General features: G+C 38.7%; 1 protein-coding gene across 5 annotated transcripts in view; it reads right to left on the bottom strand.

Annotated features, from left to right (window-relative positions):
- LOC126186585 (uncharacterized) overlaps nucleotides 1-15,407 on the bottom strand; it is a 44,581-nt gene that overhangs the window by 16,484 nt on the left and 12,690 nt on the right. For 2 of the 5 annotated variants that reach the window (XM_049928223.1, XM_049928226.1), the window contains exon 2: nucleotides 13,690-13,993. The exons of 2 other annotated variants lie outside the window; for them this stretch is intronic. The gene's annotated coding sequence lies outside the window, so the exon portion shown is untranslated. Of the gene's footprint in view, nucleotides 1-8,460; nucleotides 8,602-13,689; nucleotides 13,994-15,407 lie in introns of those variants that run through there. One more of the 5 variants, XM_049928225.1, reaches the window with a different exon arrangement.

The raw sequence follows: 15,407 nt of genomic DNA, 5'->3' as shown, positions 1-15,407 counted from the left end.
TACTCTTACGGATTTATGGAGAGCCCTACAGGATTAGATATACTATGCCTGTCTGAGCATCACATTGTCACTGATATGGATAAGGTAAATGTAAGTGGATATAAGCTCTCTGCACATGTAATGGAGAAAGGAGGAGTTGCCATATATGTCAAAAGTTATCATTGTGCAAAATGTATAGAAACAAAAAGTTTTGTGTTTAGAAACATATAGAAGCGTGTGCCTGTGAGCTTAAATTAAATAAAGGCACATTTACAATTGCAACTGTATATAGGTCCCCATTGGGAAATTTTCATCCATTTCTGAAAAATTTGGACTCCTTGTTGTGCTATCTGTCAGACAGGGGGAAGCAAATTATTATTTGTGGGGACTTCAATGTAGATTCTCTGAAAGAGGGTAATAGGAAAAATGACCTTGAAGTATTACTCGGTTCTTTCAATTTGACACCTGTTATTGATTTTCCTACTCGGGTGGTAAAGGATAGCAGCTCACTGATAGATAACTTCTTTATAGACCAAGATAAGTTTAACCAGATAAATGCTCAGCCTATTGAGAATGGTCTTTCTGATCATGGTGCACAGCTAGTTACAATATATGACATAGCTCCATTCAGCAGTACTAAACAGTCCTCCAAAGTAGTACATTCAGTCAACGATTCAACAGTTGCAAATTTCAGGGAAAGCCTACAGAAGTTAGACTGGGATGAGGTGTACTGTGAACCTGGTGCCAATTTAAAATATAATTTATTTCATGACACTTTTGTAAATGCATTTGAAAACTGCTTCCCCAAGAAAATAGTTAAATACACTCGTAAGAAACCATGTAACAAACCATGGCTTACTAAGGGTATAAAAATATCTTGTAACTGGAAAAGGGAAATGTATCTGACAGCAAGAGAGAGTAGTGACCCAGAAACTATCAAACATTATAAAAACTACTGTGCTATATTAAGAAAAGTTATTAAAAATCCAGAAGTATGTGTATCATGTCTGAAATCAGCAACTCTGATAATAAAATTAAAACAATTTGGAATATTATTAAAAGAGAAACAGGTCAACCAAGAGCACAGGAAGACAGTATTATCATCAAATTGAATGATAACTTTACGAACAAAAAGTCAGAAGTTGAAAATATTTTTAATAACCATTTTCTAAATGTTGTGGATATAGTAGGATCCAGGTGTTCATTAGAAGATACTAGGCAGTTAATGGAAGAGGCCATACCTATGCAATTTGATACAACTGAAATCTCACCCACTTCTCCCTCTGAAATTAGGGAAATAATAAACTGGCTTAAATGTAAAAACTCACATGGAATTGATGGCATTTCCAGCAAAATGCTAAAAGCTTGTTCTCAACAAATAAGTAAGATTCTCAGCCACCTGTGTAATAGCTCTCTGGAACAGGACATTTTCCCTGATAGACTGAAATATGCTATTGCTATACCTTTGCATAAAAAAGGGGATAGATCTGATGTCAACAATTACCATCCAATCTCCCTACTAACAGCTTTATCCAAAATTTTTGAGAAAGTAATGTATTCAAGAGTAGCTTCACATATCTGTAAAAATGAGGTACTAACAAAATGTCAGTTTGGTTTCCAGAAAGGTTTTTCAACAGAGAATGCCATTTCACCAATCAAATTTTGAATGATCTGAATAACTGAACACCACCCATTGCGATTTTTTGTGATCTCTCAAAGGCTTTTGCTTGTGTAAATCATGAAATTCTGCTAGACAAGCTCAAGTATTGTGGCATGAATGGGACAGTGCACAAATGGTTTAATTCGTACCTAACTGGAAGAGTGCAGAAAGTTGAAATAAGCAGTTCTCATAATATGCACAGATCAGCACATTCCTCAAACTGGGGAACTATCAAGAATGAGGTTCCACAAGGGTCGGTCTTGGGTCCTTTGTTGTTCTTAATATATATTAATGACTTGCCATTCTATATTCATGAAGAGGCAAAGTTAGTTCTCTTTGCTGATGATACAAGTATAGTAATCACACCTGACAAACAAGAATTAACTGATGAAATTGTCAATAATGTCTTTCAGAAAATTACTACGTGGTTCTTTGTAAACGGACTCTCGCTGAATTTTGATAAGACACAGTACATACAGTTCCGTACAGTAAATGGTAGAGTGCTGCAACGCTCCATGTTTGACCGGTCACGGCTCGCCTGTTGAGGGGGGGACCGAGCCGCTCGTGTCCGGCCCCACACGACTCGGCTCGGTCACGTACTTGCCCCAGGTCTGTTGTCTGGATTCCGGACACGCGGATAACCGAGCATGACCGGTCACCGCTGACATCTCACCTCGCCTCACCACGGCTCGCTGCTCTGTACTGTACAAATCCAATGCCTCTCTCTCTCTCTCTCTTTTAATACAAAACTTACGTTTCCAAGAACGGGCACGTTACACAGCTAAATTCATAGAGCACTTTCTTTTATAATATTTACTCCCATCTTCCTAACATCCAGGAATTTTGTTGTAAATAAAACATTGATCACAAGAGACCAATCTGTGTTAATGTAATGAAATGTAAGCGTCAAATAGTGCACCTGATTATGCAAATCAGTCCACATATCAACTGTCGCAGCACTTGTTTTATTAATAACTTCCGCAATAACAGAAGGCATTATGCTGCTTCGTATTGCATCAGCTTGTTCTTTGACATGTCTGCTTATAATAGAGGGATGTGGCGTGACATCTGCCACGTTAACTTCTCCATGATGCGCACCTAGATGTATTAATTCTTGGCCTAGCTCTCTGAAACCTTCACCGCAAACAGCATTAAAAGGTCTCGTATCTTTAGCACACATTGCAGCACACTTTGCTGTAATACTATTTTTTATTACTGCCGGTATTCCTGAAGGAGCTGTATCTTTGTGAGGTTTCTTGCAACTGTGTTTCTTTAAAAGAGTGGTTCGCAATTGGAAACACAATAATGTGGAGCAGTTTATGCACGATACGTACCCAGTAGACGCACTGTTTTTGTCTACAACCACCAAAAATATGCTCCGTACTTGGCTTTTTAGACCTTCCCGTCTCTTCAACGTGTAAACATTGATTTCAATCTTACGTCTTACTGCACTGGTTTCCTCGCACTGCATGATTGTAGAGAGAGAGAGAGAGAGAGACCAAAAATCAGAAGCCCGTACTGGCTGCAGTCTCACATGGATAATGACACGTGTACTGTGTTTGAAGTTGCGTGCTACGTATTCGGTCACGGCTTCTATGCTCTATCACTTGAACTAGTGCGGGCAGCCTATCCAGTTAGGGTGTGCTCGCCCCACCTCGTATTTTGTGCTCGCTTACTCGGTCCTGCAGGACTCTAGTAAATGGTATGATGCCATTAATAAATATAGACCTTAATCAGAAGCATATAGCTAAGGTAGAATATTCAAAATTTTTAGGTGTGTCCATTGATGAGAGATTAAATTGGAAGAAACACATTGATGATCTGCTGAAATGTCTGAGTTCAGCGTCTTATGCAATAAGGGTCATTGCAAATTATGGTGATAAACATCTTAGTAAATTAGCTTACTACGCCTATTTTCACTCATTGCTTGCATATGGCATCATATTTTGGGGTAATTCGTCACTGAGGAATAAAGTATTTATTGCACAAAAGCGTGTAATCAGAATAATAGCTGGAGTCCACCCAAGATCATCCTGCAGACATTTATTTAAGGATCTAGGGATATTCACAGTAGCTTCTCAATATATATACTCTCTTATGAAATTTGTTATTAACAACCAAACCCAATTCAAAAGTAATAGCAGTGTGCATAACTACAATACTAGGAGAAAGGATGATCTTCACTATTCAAGATTAAATCTAACTTTGGCACAGAAAGGGGTGAATTATACTGCCACTAAAGTCTTTGGTCACTTACCAAATAGTATCAAAAGTCTGACAGATAACCAACATGTATTTAAGAAGAAATTAAAAGAATTTCTGAATGACAACTCCTTCTACTCCATAGAGGAATTTTTAGATATAAATTAAGAAGAAAAGAAAAAAAATTAAAACAAAATTAAAAAAAAAAAACAAAAAATAAAAAAGTTGTTATATTAACTTAATTATGTTGTTAAATTAATTTAATTATGTCATGTATTGGAAAATTTGACTCGTTCCACATCATTACGAAATATCGTATTCATGATCCATGGAACTAGTATTAATCTAATCTAATCTTTCTGACATTAGTCGAGTCCATGCCACACTGTATTGCGGCACTTCTGCGTGCTCGCAGGGGCCCTACACGATATTAGGCAGGTGTACCACTTCCTTTGGCTCTTCAGTGCATAATAAAACCGGGAACCAATGGACTAGAAAGTATTGAAAAGCTCCTGCACGATTCATGGAGCACAAGTGTCCTCTTCACTTGACTTGAGATAGAGCTACTGGCAAATAGAATTTGATCCGTCCTGCAACATTACAGCCTTACTTGTGTTCGGTCGCTGTTAGGGTTTTTGGTGTTTGCTGTTCAGGCTTACCATTTCCTCTGCAGCCTTCATCAGAACCCCAGATCATGTGCTAGATGAGTCGTTATGCAAGTATGTCACGCATTATGTAGACGAAATCTTGACAGCGGAAAGCACATTGGGGAACCACAATGTTGTGCTCTGCCACCTACTGATTGCACTCTGTACAACTGAGTTTATGGTGAACTTGCAGAAATCCAAATTTGGGGTGCGAGAGATGAAATTCCTTTGCCACATCATCTCCAAGAATGGGATCTCACCTGACCTTGCAAAAATACAGGCCATACGACATTTTCCGCAGCCCCCTACAAAAAAACAACTGACAGGATATCTAGGTATTATCTTGGCCAAAAGCATAGCTACACCATGCCTTTGTGAACTCATGAATAGAGCAGCAGCTTGGACCTGGAACAATCAAACAGAAACATCAAGCATTAAAATCAGCTCTAGTATTGGCATCAATACCTGCACATCTGGCCCTGTTGATTTCTGCACGGTAATGGACAGTGCATTAACAGGGCTTGGGGTGGTTCTGTTTCAGGAGATGGTGCAAGATGGTCACTCCTGCACAAGACCATTGTGCGTGGTAGCCGCATATTAAAGAAATCTGAACGAAACTACTCCATCACAGAGGTGGCAGTCCTGGCCATCATCTGGGATTTCCAGAAGTTCAGATTCTTTTTATTTGGCAGGAAAATCACCATTCCAATGGATCACAAGATGCTGCAGCTTTTACTTATGAACCTTATGCACGGTACACTGGTACAATGTGTGCTTTTGCTCCAGGAACTTGTTTTATCAATACAATACGTCCTTGCAGTTCCAACATCATTGCAGGTGTTTTTTCATGCTCCTCTGTGGACCTAACACAAGGTGTGAAGGAGGATCTCGAAGAGAACTACTTTAGCTTGTACCATCTCAAAAACATTGTTTCTGAGAAACATGTGACAGCTTCACTAACTGACATCTTCGCTGAACAAGACAAGGATCCCGCATTGCAGGGAATGAAATGGTGTTAGTGTTAGTGAGACAACCCAGGGGTGAGACAGTTCTACCTCATCAGAAAAAGGATGCTATTTAGGCACAGGACAATAGACACCCAATGGTTGATCCCAGACACACTTACTGAGAAACTGGTTTTGTTCATGTACCAGAGCTATACACATTTTTGTGCAAAGAAAGTTTTTTTCAAACTGAAAATGACATGCCATTTTAAGAATATGCAGTGGCGGATTTGCAAGATACTTGTGACATGCAAGGATTGCCGGAAGGCAAAACTGGCATCAACCTCAAATCAACCAATCCTGTCCCTATTGTCCCATTAAAATTGCGGGAACAGCCGCAACTGACTTCCTTAGCCCACTCCCAAGGTCGAGCTGAGGCTACTACTACTTGCTTATAATGACTGAACTGATCTCCAACTACACTGTGCTCACACCGCTCAAAAGAGCGATGGGGAAGAGCATCCTGAGCGTATTTGAAAAGCATTTCCTCAAATAGGTAAGACTAGTTTGCAGAATAATTTCAGATAATGGGCCGCAATTTTAGGCGGATCAATTTGGAGGGGGGGGGGGGCAGAGGTGAGGGGGGGGGGGGGCTGTTGAGACATCACAGTATAAAAAATTTGGCATGTGTTCTTACACAATTTCCAGAAAGTTATCAATGAACTCTCGCACTCTGCCACTATGCTGCCACTGATCATGGTTTTGCGAAGCCAAGTGCCTCTGAATAACATCAGTGTAGTAATTGATTTCCGGCCGCAATGGAAATTACCTAGAAGAGCAGCTGAACGGAATGGACAGTGTCTTGAAAGGAGGATATAAGATGAACATCAACAAAAGCAAAATGAGGATAATGGAATGTAGTCGAATTAAATCGGGTGATGCTCCGAGAATTAGATTAGGAAACGAGACACTTAAAGTAGTAAATGAGTTTTGCTATTTGGGGAGCAAAATAATTGATGATGGTCAAAGTAGAGAGGATATAAAATGTAGACTGGCAATGGCAAGGAAAGTGTTTCTAAAGAAGAGCAATTTGTTAACATCGAGTATAGATTTAAATATCAGGAAGTCGTTTCTGACATGGACGATAAATAGTTTAGACAAGAAGAGAATAGAAGCTCTCAAAATGTGGTGCTACAGAAGAATGCTGAAGATTAGATGGGTAGATCACATAAATAATGAGGAGGTATTGAATAGAATTGGAGAGAAGAGAAATTTGTGGCGCATCTTGACTAGAAGAAGGGATCAGTTGGTAGGGCATATTCTGAGGCATCAAGGGATCACCAATTTTGTATTGGAGGGCAGTGTGGAGGGTCAAAATCGTAGAGGAGACCAAGAGATGAATACATTAAACAGATTGAGAAAGGATGTAGGTTGCAGTAAGTACTGGGAGATGAAGAAGCTTGCACAGGATAGAGTAGCATGGAGAGCTGCATCAAACTAGTATCTGGACTGAAGACCACAACAATAACAACATGGAAATTACAACACCAGGAAATCATACAGTGAGTGATAGATCGCATCTGATAGCAGAACACATGCCATGGTCTTCCATTTGGGGACAAAGTTCTTGTCAGTGCACACAGGCTATCTAACAAATAGCAGAAACAGGCCAGATGTTTCTTTCCCTGTTTGTGGGTCAGTTACATGTGAGAAGGATTTTGCATTGAAATTTCTTAGAAATAGAATCCATCACAACAGGGAAAATCTATAGGCACCATCATGTAGTGGATGTCAAACCCTACCTGGAGCTCGTAGCTCGTGCTTTTAATACATAGGAAGCTGGTGTGCTGTGGCTACCTAGAAAATAAGTGAGTTTTTGTAAGAAATATTTTAGAACAATTCACGTTTTATTTGTTTCATGATGTCTCTTTCCGTGGATTCCTTTTTCAATGCATATTCAGTTAAATCATTATGTGTAATATTTGTGTTCTCCTGTTGCGATAGTATTACAGTCTGCTTATGTAGCAATCTTGATAAGGGGATGGGGAGGGGGGGATAAATGATAGGGTCTTTTGGCAATGTCCTACGTGCTACACTGTCTAGCAGATAATTATGGTGATATTTTTAGTTAAAGAGGTAAGAGGCATTTGAGATGGCGCACAGGTGCATGCATTTTCCTTTAATGAAGGGTGAGATAGGAAGTACTTTTGGGGTCAGTGTCCACATGACATACACCCACACTACAAATATTGCAGCATGCCACAAGTTTCACCCTGCATAATAAGGCAAAAAAAGTATGTTTCTGTCAAGCTGGATAAGCAGGAGTGGATGAAGTCAACTGGAGCATTTAATAGGGGAAGAAAGTTGTAGTTTGATCACCATCGTAGATGACATATAAGGAAGATGTGTGTGCGTGTGCGTGTGTGTGTGTGTGTGTGTGTGTGTTGAAGATGATGCCAACCACCACAAAGAGTTAAATCATTATGTGTAATATTTGTGTTCTCCTGTTGCGATAGTATTACAGTCTGCTTATGTAGCAATCTTGATAAGGGGATGGGGAGGGGGGGATAAATGATAGGGTCTTTTGGCAATGTCCTACGTGCTACACTGTCTAGCAGATAATTATGGTGATATTTTTAGTTAAAGAGGTAAGAGGCATTTGAGATGGCGCACAGGTGCATGCATTTTCCTTTAATGAAGGGTGAGATAGGAAGTACTTTTGGGGTCAGTGTCCACATGACATACACCCACACTACAAATATTGCAGCATGCCACAAGTTTCACCCTGCATAATAAGGCAAAAAAAGTATGTTTCTGTCAAGCTGGATAAGCAGGAGTGGATGAAGTCAACTGGAGCATTTAATAGGGGAAGAAAGTTGTAGTTTGATCACCATCGTAGATGACATATAAGGAAGATGTGTGTGCGTGTGCGTGTGTGTGTGTGTGTGTGTGTGTGTGTGTGTGTGTTGAAGATGATGCCAACCACCACAAAGAGTTAGGGCTGATTTTTGCTCATGTCAGAACATACCTGGACCACTAAGATATTAATGAGGATGATGTTTTGTGCCATCCACACTGCAGTGCACTGGGACTGCCAGCAATTTTTAAGAAGGTTAGGGACCCATTAAGGGATTTGGTGTTTATTCTGTGGCTGTCTGAGCCTACTGCACAGGCGAAATGATTAAGAGTTCATTACTGCTATCTGCAACAGACATTAGGAACAACACCTGGGAATAAGGTATACTATTAGTTAGATGATGCAACTAAGCCTTTTTTTCATTATTTTCTTCGAAGTTATGTTTTAGTAGTTCGTTACAGGATGATATGCAGCCCCACATTACTTGAGATACTTTCAGGTAAAAGAAAGACCCCAGCAAAGCCGGGTTGGTGTTCCTCACAACAACATAGTAGGATAAGTGAATAGTAAATAATCATGATTGGTCAGCCAATATAGTGCAACAGTCGAGGGGAAAGCCACAAAGCAATGAGCTTGAGACATATCAAGGGACTAATATTCAATGTTTTTCTGTGCATATTTACCGTATTTACTCGAATCTAAGCCGCACTTTTTTTCCGGTTTTTGTAGTCCAAAAAACTGCCTGCGGCTTAGAATCGAGTGCAAAGTACACGGAAGTTCTGAAAAATGTTGGTAGGTGCCACCACAACTAACTTCTGTCGTCGAATATATGTAGCGCTACGCAGGCATGCTTCGCAGGCGCAAAGACAAATACTGGCACCGAAACCTCTGCGTCAGTAAATAAATAAAAAAAGGTGGAAGACGAGCTTTTTTTTTTTTCTCCGCCCCGAGTTTCGACCAGTGCATTTTCATACATTATCCAACGAAGTAAATACAAATTCCGTATTGTTCCTCTACGAACGTAGCAGCATTTCAATGTACTACGAAAATCCGACTGGCAAGACTGTTCGGGATATTTGTCAATATGGCCAACTCTGCTTTCTGAATTTTTTCCTAACTTTGAGAAGAAATGGTTGCTAATAGGAACTTTTATGAATTGTGAATCACATACAGTATTCTCTTCACCATAAGAATAATACGAATATAAACATTTTGCCATGTATTCTTTCGTGTTTGCTGCTATCTCATTTAAATCCTGTCCGCCTAATAAACTACGAAACTAGAGTGAGACAGCAGCAGACGCGGAAGAATATACATACCATGTCATGTTTATATTCGTATTATTCTTATGCCTAATAGTGACACAGTCAGAAATGAAGCACGGCAATTGACTAGATTTTTAAATCTAAGATGACTAATTTCTGTGCATAATGTAATGTACTAAAGAGGCGTCTGCAAAGATTTTCAAACGGAAAAAATTTTCGCTAAATTCTCGTTCAGAACATCTTCTATCATATGAATCTATTATTTGGTTCTTGTTGATCAATATCAAAGAAAGCAGCAGTGTAAGTAGCAACGAATAGCAGTCTCTTGCCATTGTTTCGCTAATTAGACGATTCCTCTCTTTGTTTTTTTTTTTTTTTTTTTATTGTAAGCGGCGGTAGCATGCACAAAAGCAAGCCATGCCGCGAGTGGCGACAGGCCGTAAACCCTCATTTTCAGAATGCGACAAACAATGCATGACACTGTACAGTAATGCATTTTCAGCTTTGAGTGATGGAAACACCTATAACAAAGAGAACTGCACTTGTCAGATCAAAGAAAAATAAGCAATCAATTCAAACCAGACGAAGCACGTGAAAAAGGAAGGGTACCCGTATAAATACGGACGGAGCGCCTGACGCATAACGACGGCTACCTGGTAAAGCTTAACTGCTAAGCTTACGACTCGAACCAAACTACTACGGCTGACCAACTTCGTTTCGATTTGGAAGTACGGCCTAAAAATTTTCTCTCCCCTTGAATTTCGAGTCTCAGATTTCAGGTGCGGCTTAGATTCGGGAAAATTTTTTTCCTCGATTTCGAGTCTCATTTTTCATGTGCGGCTTAGATTCGAGTGCGGCTTAAATTCGAGTAAATACGGTAGTAGTGACGCACGTGAGCACTGTTGTAAATAGTTTGTTTAATTTAAGATAAGTAGTACACATTGTTATGCATGCTTGCTTCAGGAATGACGCAATTAACTTGGATTTAATGGCATTAACAGAGCGGTGCTATTACTGTGTGCGACTAATTACACAAACCCTGCGTTACACAACAATAAACATGTGCGTGGATGTACAGATGAGTCATTGAGATTAGTTTCTTTTCCACATGTTCTCCTTTTTATTCCTTCCACTTCTTTGTGTGTGTCCTGTTTAAGTTGTAAAATTTATTTTTATCATAGTGTTATATTTGTAAATTCTCATATTCTCTAAAGTTCACCTTAACTCACAGCATTCTGTAAATAGTTTATGTAAGATCCATTAATGCCAACACCCAATGGTGGTGCCACAAATTCTGCTTTGCCATCAAATTGATTTTCCTGATAAATTCAATTCTTGTTGAATAGGTCACAGAGATTGCACAGTTTATTTTTTTTTTTTTTTTGTTCATTTATCTTTTCTTTGAACTAAACAATATGATAGCAATTATAAAGGCCAATTTGTTTAATTTTCTTCTTGTAAAGTTCATTGGTTGGATGATTTTCAGTAGGATGTATACTATGTTTTTGTAAGACATCAATGGCATATGGTTGTCAGTTTGTATAAGTGTATAGTCAGAGGAAAGTAGCACAAGTACTGGCACTCACAAACAATGGTGCTATCACAACACGAAGTGAGGGATCTGTCTTCGCAAAAGGAGGACCAACTGGTCTCCAACAGTGTGCTGACTGCCCGCTTCCAAAGAGGCATTGCTCTCCTGGTCCTGGCCCACATAGCAGTCTCAGCAGCACATGTCTTCATAAGGGGCATTTGGCCATGATGTACATGACGTGCTGTAGGCAGGACATTCGTACAGCCGCTGTTTAATGTTCCTGATGTCTCTACAAAAGGTGTAAATGTCACCATCAACAAATCAACTGAAGTTGCATGCATGCCCTTTCCTCACAGACTGAGAAGCACTTTCCGTGCTACTCATCATGTACAATGGTGAAGCACGTAACAAAGTTTGATTGTTTGTTCTAATAAGAGAATTGCTCTTTGATGTCTGGTTTGCCACGAAAGCAACCCAAGTTGTTATTTCCTAGTGAGGTCTTACAGCAGTAGTCACACAGATTGTAGCACAATTATGCACTTGGTTGACAATTAACAGCCTAATATCAAACCTGGCATTTCTGTCCCATGTTACACTATTACCAGAATATACAATTGCCCTCATACCTAAGCTGCCATAATCAAATCTGCCAAGAAGATGACAGCCTTGGTGTTCCAGTTGGTGTTGCCAGATGTTCCTGTCAGATGTCCTCAGCCGCTCGCACAGTCCCACAAATTGTGACCAGAATATTCAATTAAAAGGCAAAATCAAAGAAGTGAGCATATGCAGTGCTAACTCATTCAGATCAATCATGTGTCTATCTTCAAACACAGCCACATAACTTTTAAAGATTAAAATTGTACGTCACTGGAAGGCTTTATAGTTTTTTGTTCCTTTAATTGATTTCATGGTGTTCTATGATCTGTTTTTCAAAGCATTCCTGTGCTAAATGTTGGACCTCACTGCAAGTCTTGATGCTGTATTTTTGTTGCTGCTTATTGCCTCACTTTTGTTACACTTAACTGATATTTTAGTACCAATAACGAAGGTATTACTTTGTCTCTTCATACGATTTCATCCACTTCTAAAAATGTGTTTATAAACCCATTTTATGTTCAGTGAAACATGTCACATCAAGTGTACATGTTTGCCATTTGTAAATGTGCCGAGTTTCATGTGTCTCACAATTTTTATACGTTATTTAAGTCATTTCATGTTTTGTAATTTCATTTTGTTTTAACATACACACCCATGACTGAGCACACCATTTATTACAGATCATATTTTGTTGTACACAACATGCACATGTACTTAGAGGCACCTTTTCACACTTTGACACAGTTGAGAGTTTGTAAGATTTTGGTATATAAATATTTCGATTTTGTTTTGTGCTCTTCTTTCATTAGAGAATTTTTTTGATGTAAATGCTCATAACTTTGAGTTAATTCATAATCTTTGGGATGAATGTGTGGTAATCTGAAGCAATTTTTATGTTTTGTTTGATCATTTTGATGTAAGAATTTAAAGTTACTGTGTACAGAAATCTTGTAATTTCAGTAAATGGAAATTTCGAGGAGATACAACAGATGCTCTCTCTGTGTTCTTTCCTTTTCTTATTGTGTTCTTTCCTTTTCTTATTGTGTTTTTAAACTTTTCTAGTTTATTTTCTTTCCTCATTGATTGTCAGTTGATAGAAATTGTTCTTGGAAAGGCCTCACCATGTTTCTTAGTGAAACCTCCGTGGAAACACTTCTGGATCAGAGTACTGTGTGATGTGAGGTGGCAGCCTGTTTCAGGCCTTTCTCCTGACATTTTACCCTGGTTTCATACTAAATTTGCATACGAGACTCTCTTGCTCCATATACTTTCCAATTCAGTTTTATTTGTTGACTTTCTGCCTGTACTGGGTATTGTTTACATGAGAGACTAGGGGAATGCAGCAATATAAGTAACCCACCCCTCTAACATTTCATTCTTGTAGTAGTTTCTTCCATTAAATGCATCTGCTCTTGATCAGGGGAACTCCATTTTCACTGGTACAAAAACAAGATGAACTTTCACACATTCTGGAAGAGCTGCCAGCATTTTGACTCCCTCATTTTCAAGGTACATAAAGTAAAAACACTGAATTAAATAGGCAAATAAAAGAAAACAGCCTGTCCACTATTTGCTGCTTTTCTCGAAAAGTGATATGTGGTTGAATACTCCTAAAAATCATTAGTATTCTCCTCTTGATTCTAATTTTCTAAAACTCAGCTCAAGAATCCTATTGTAACTGAGAATCATACCACTATTTGGGCATTATGAATACTCATTGCTAAAGGTTGAAAACTGAGGATGAGGTACTCTACTTTTCAAGTTAATTTTCCTGTTTTCAAGACATACAACCAGATAAAGACATATTATGTAGACATAGATAATAGATGAGCTAATTTCTATTTCTATCGTAAACTATAAATGAATGTTAAGTTTTACTTTTTCTCCTTATAAGATGTTGCAAGTACATTGTTTCTATCTGTAAAGAAATTCTTGCTTGCTTCAAAGGAGATTTTCTTGTAACCACTTGTGTTTATGTCACAATTGAGTTAATTCATTGGAGCTCACCCGCCTAGAGATGTTTCTTTCTGATTCTTCATTGATTCCACACTTCGTATAACATTCCCAGACTAGGAATGGTGCCATTCAGTAATATAAGTAATGTCCAATGACAACAGTGAGAAACTATCATACAGACCAGATGGGGCAAGTCTCATACACGGAATGTACATGCTTAGTTCCAATAGGCCAAACAACATGGTAACAGGTACATTACTGTCTCAGCAATGCTGTACCAATTCTTCTGCCATGTATTCGTTGCTCACTTCTGTCAGCACTGTTAGTGAAGTAGCACTGACCCTTTTCCCATTTTCTATAAAAAGAATTATTTCAAAGCAATGAAAATTAAACAAATAAAAATTACTTGTTTTTTTAAAGACATTTTTAAAAAATTTTACCACTGCTACGGCTAATTGATACTTAGGTTTTTTACTTGGTTATTAGTAAAAAATAAAAAGCAAATGTGATGACTGAGACCAAACAAATACTGAAAAATGCCAATTATTCAGAACAAAAATACTGATATCAGTTCTACCTGGTTGATTTTTTTCCATCCCTAGCCTCCAGATACATTTCCTGAAGCCAAGTATGTAGCCAGTTGTATGTCTGCAAATTTCCAAACTTTGCTCTTCCCGTGGAAACACTGTGCAAAACCCAGCAAAATTTTCAGAATTTCTTACAAACAAGTCTAGTTGTGGGAATGGAGCAATACTTGCATCCCTTTTCCAAAAAGACGTGTCTCATTGGCAGATACATTTTAACTTTCTGGTGGAAGCTAAGGAACAGACTTCCAGATCCCGATTGGAAGACGACCTGCAATCACACCACATCGGCTCAGCCCAGCAATAGTTAGCAGCTGCCACAGTTTGGCGCACCCCGACTTGTTGGCAACCACCTCAATGACAGTCACGGTGAGAACACATTTGCAACGTCCGCTCTGTATTTTGGAAATCGTGATATATTGAAGAAAGAAGACTTCTTTCCTGGTTTCCATTTATTAGTCTTCTTAACTTGATCTATGAGCCTTATGCACCAGTATGCAAGTTTTTCTGCAACCTAATTCTTGCTTAAAAGAGGATTTTTCTTGTAACCACTTGTGTTTATTTCACTATTGAGTTAATTCATTGGAGCTCACCTGCCAAGATATGTTTCTTTCTCATTCTTCCTTTATTCACTGCTCTGGTGTATGCTCTGTTCAAATTCATACCTATTCTTATGTAATTTTAAAGTTTTGCAATCATGGCTGAAAGCATAATTTGTGTCCATTGTGTCTGGGCATCATCTCAACTGTAATTGCCCAGCATCATGCTGGTGGCAACCCTAGCAACTATTCATTTTCTTGCCATTTTTCTGTTTTAATTATGTAAATTCATTCTCAAATTGTTTTATAACCTATACATTTATGTGTCATGAAATAAATCAAACAATGGAAAATCCAGGGTGGACTGTAACCATATTATGAAAAGGATAGTTGCTACTCACCATATAGCGGAAATGCTGACTCGCAGATAGGCACAACAAAATGACTTTTACAAAATGATCTTTCGGCCAACAAGGCCTTTGTCAAAAATAGACAAAACACACACACACACACATACAAAATGAGCTTTCGGCCAACAAGGCCTTTGTCAAAAATAGACAAAAAAAAAAAAAAAAAAAAAACACACACACACACACACACACACACACACACACACACACACACACAAACACACCACAGTCTGGCT

This window comes from Schistocerca cancellata, chromosome 1 (assembly GCF_023864275.1).
Source record: "Schistocerca cancellata isolate TAMUIC-IGC-003103 chromosome 1, iqSchCanc2.1, whole genome shotgun sequence".
Taxonomy (NCBI): domain Eukaryota; kingdom Metazoa; phylum Arthropoda; class Insecta; order Orthoptera; family Acrididae; genus Schistocerca; species Schistocerca cancellata.
This window is presented reverse-complemented; position numbering and strand designations above follow the sequence as displayed.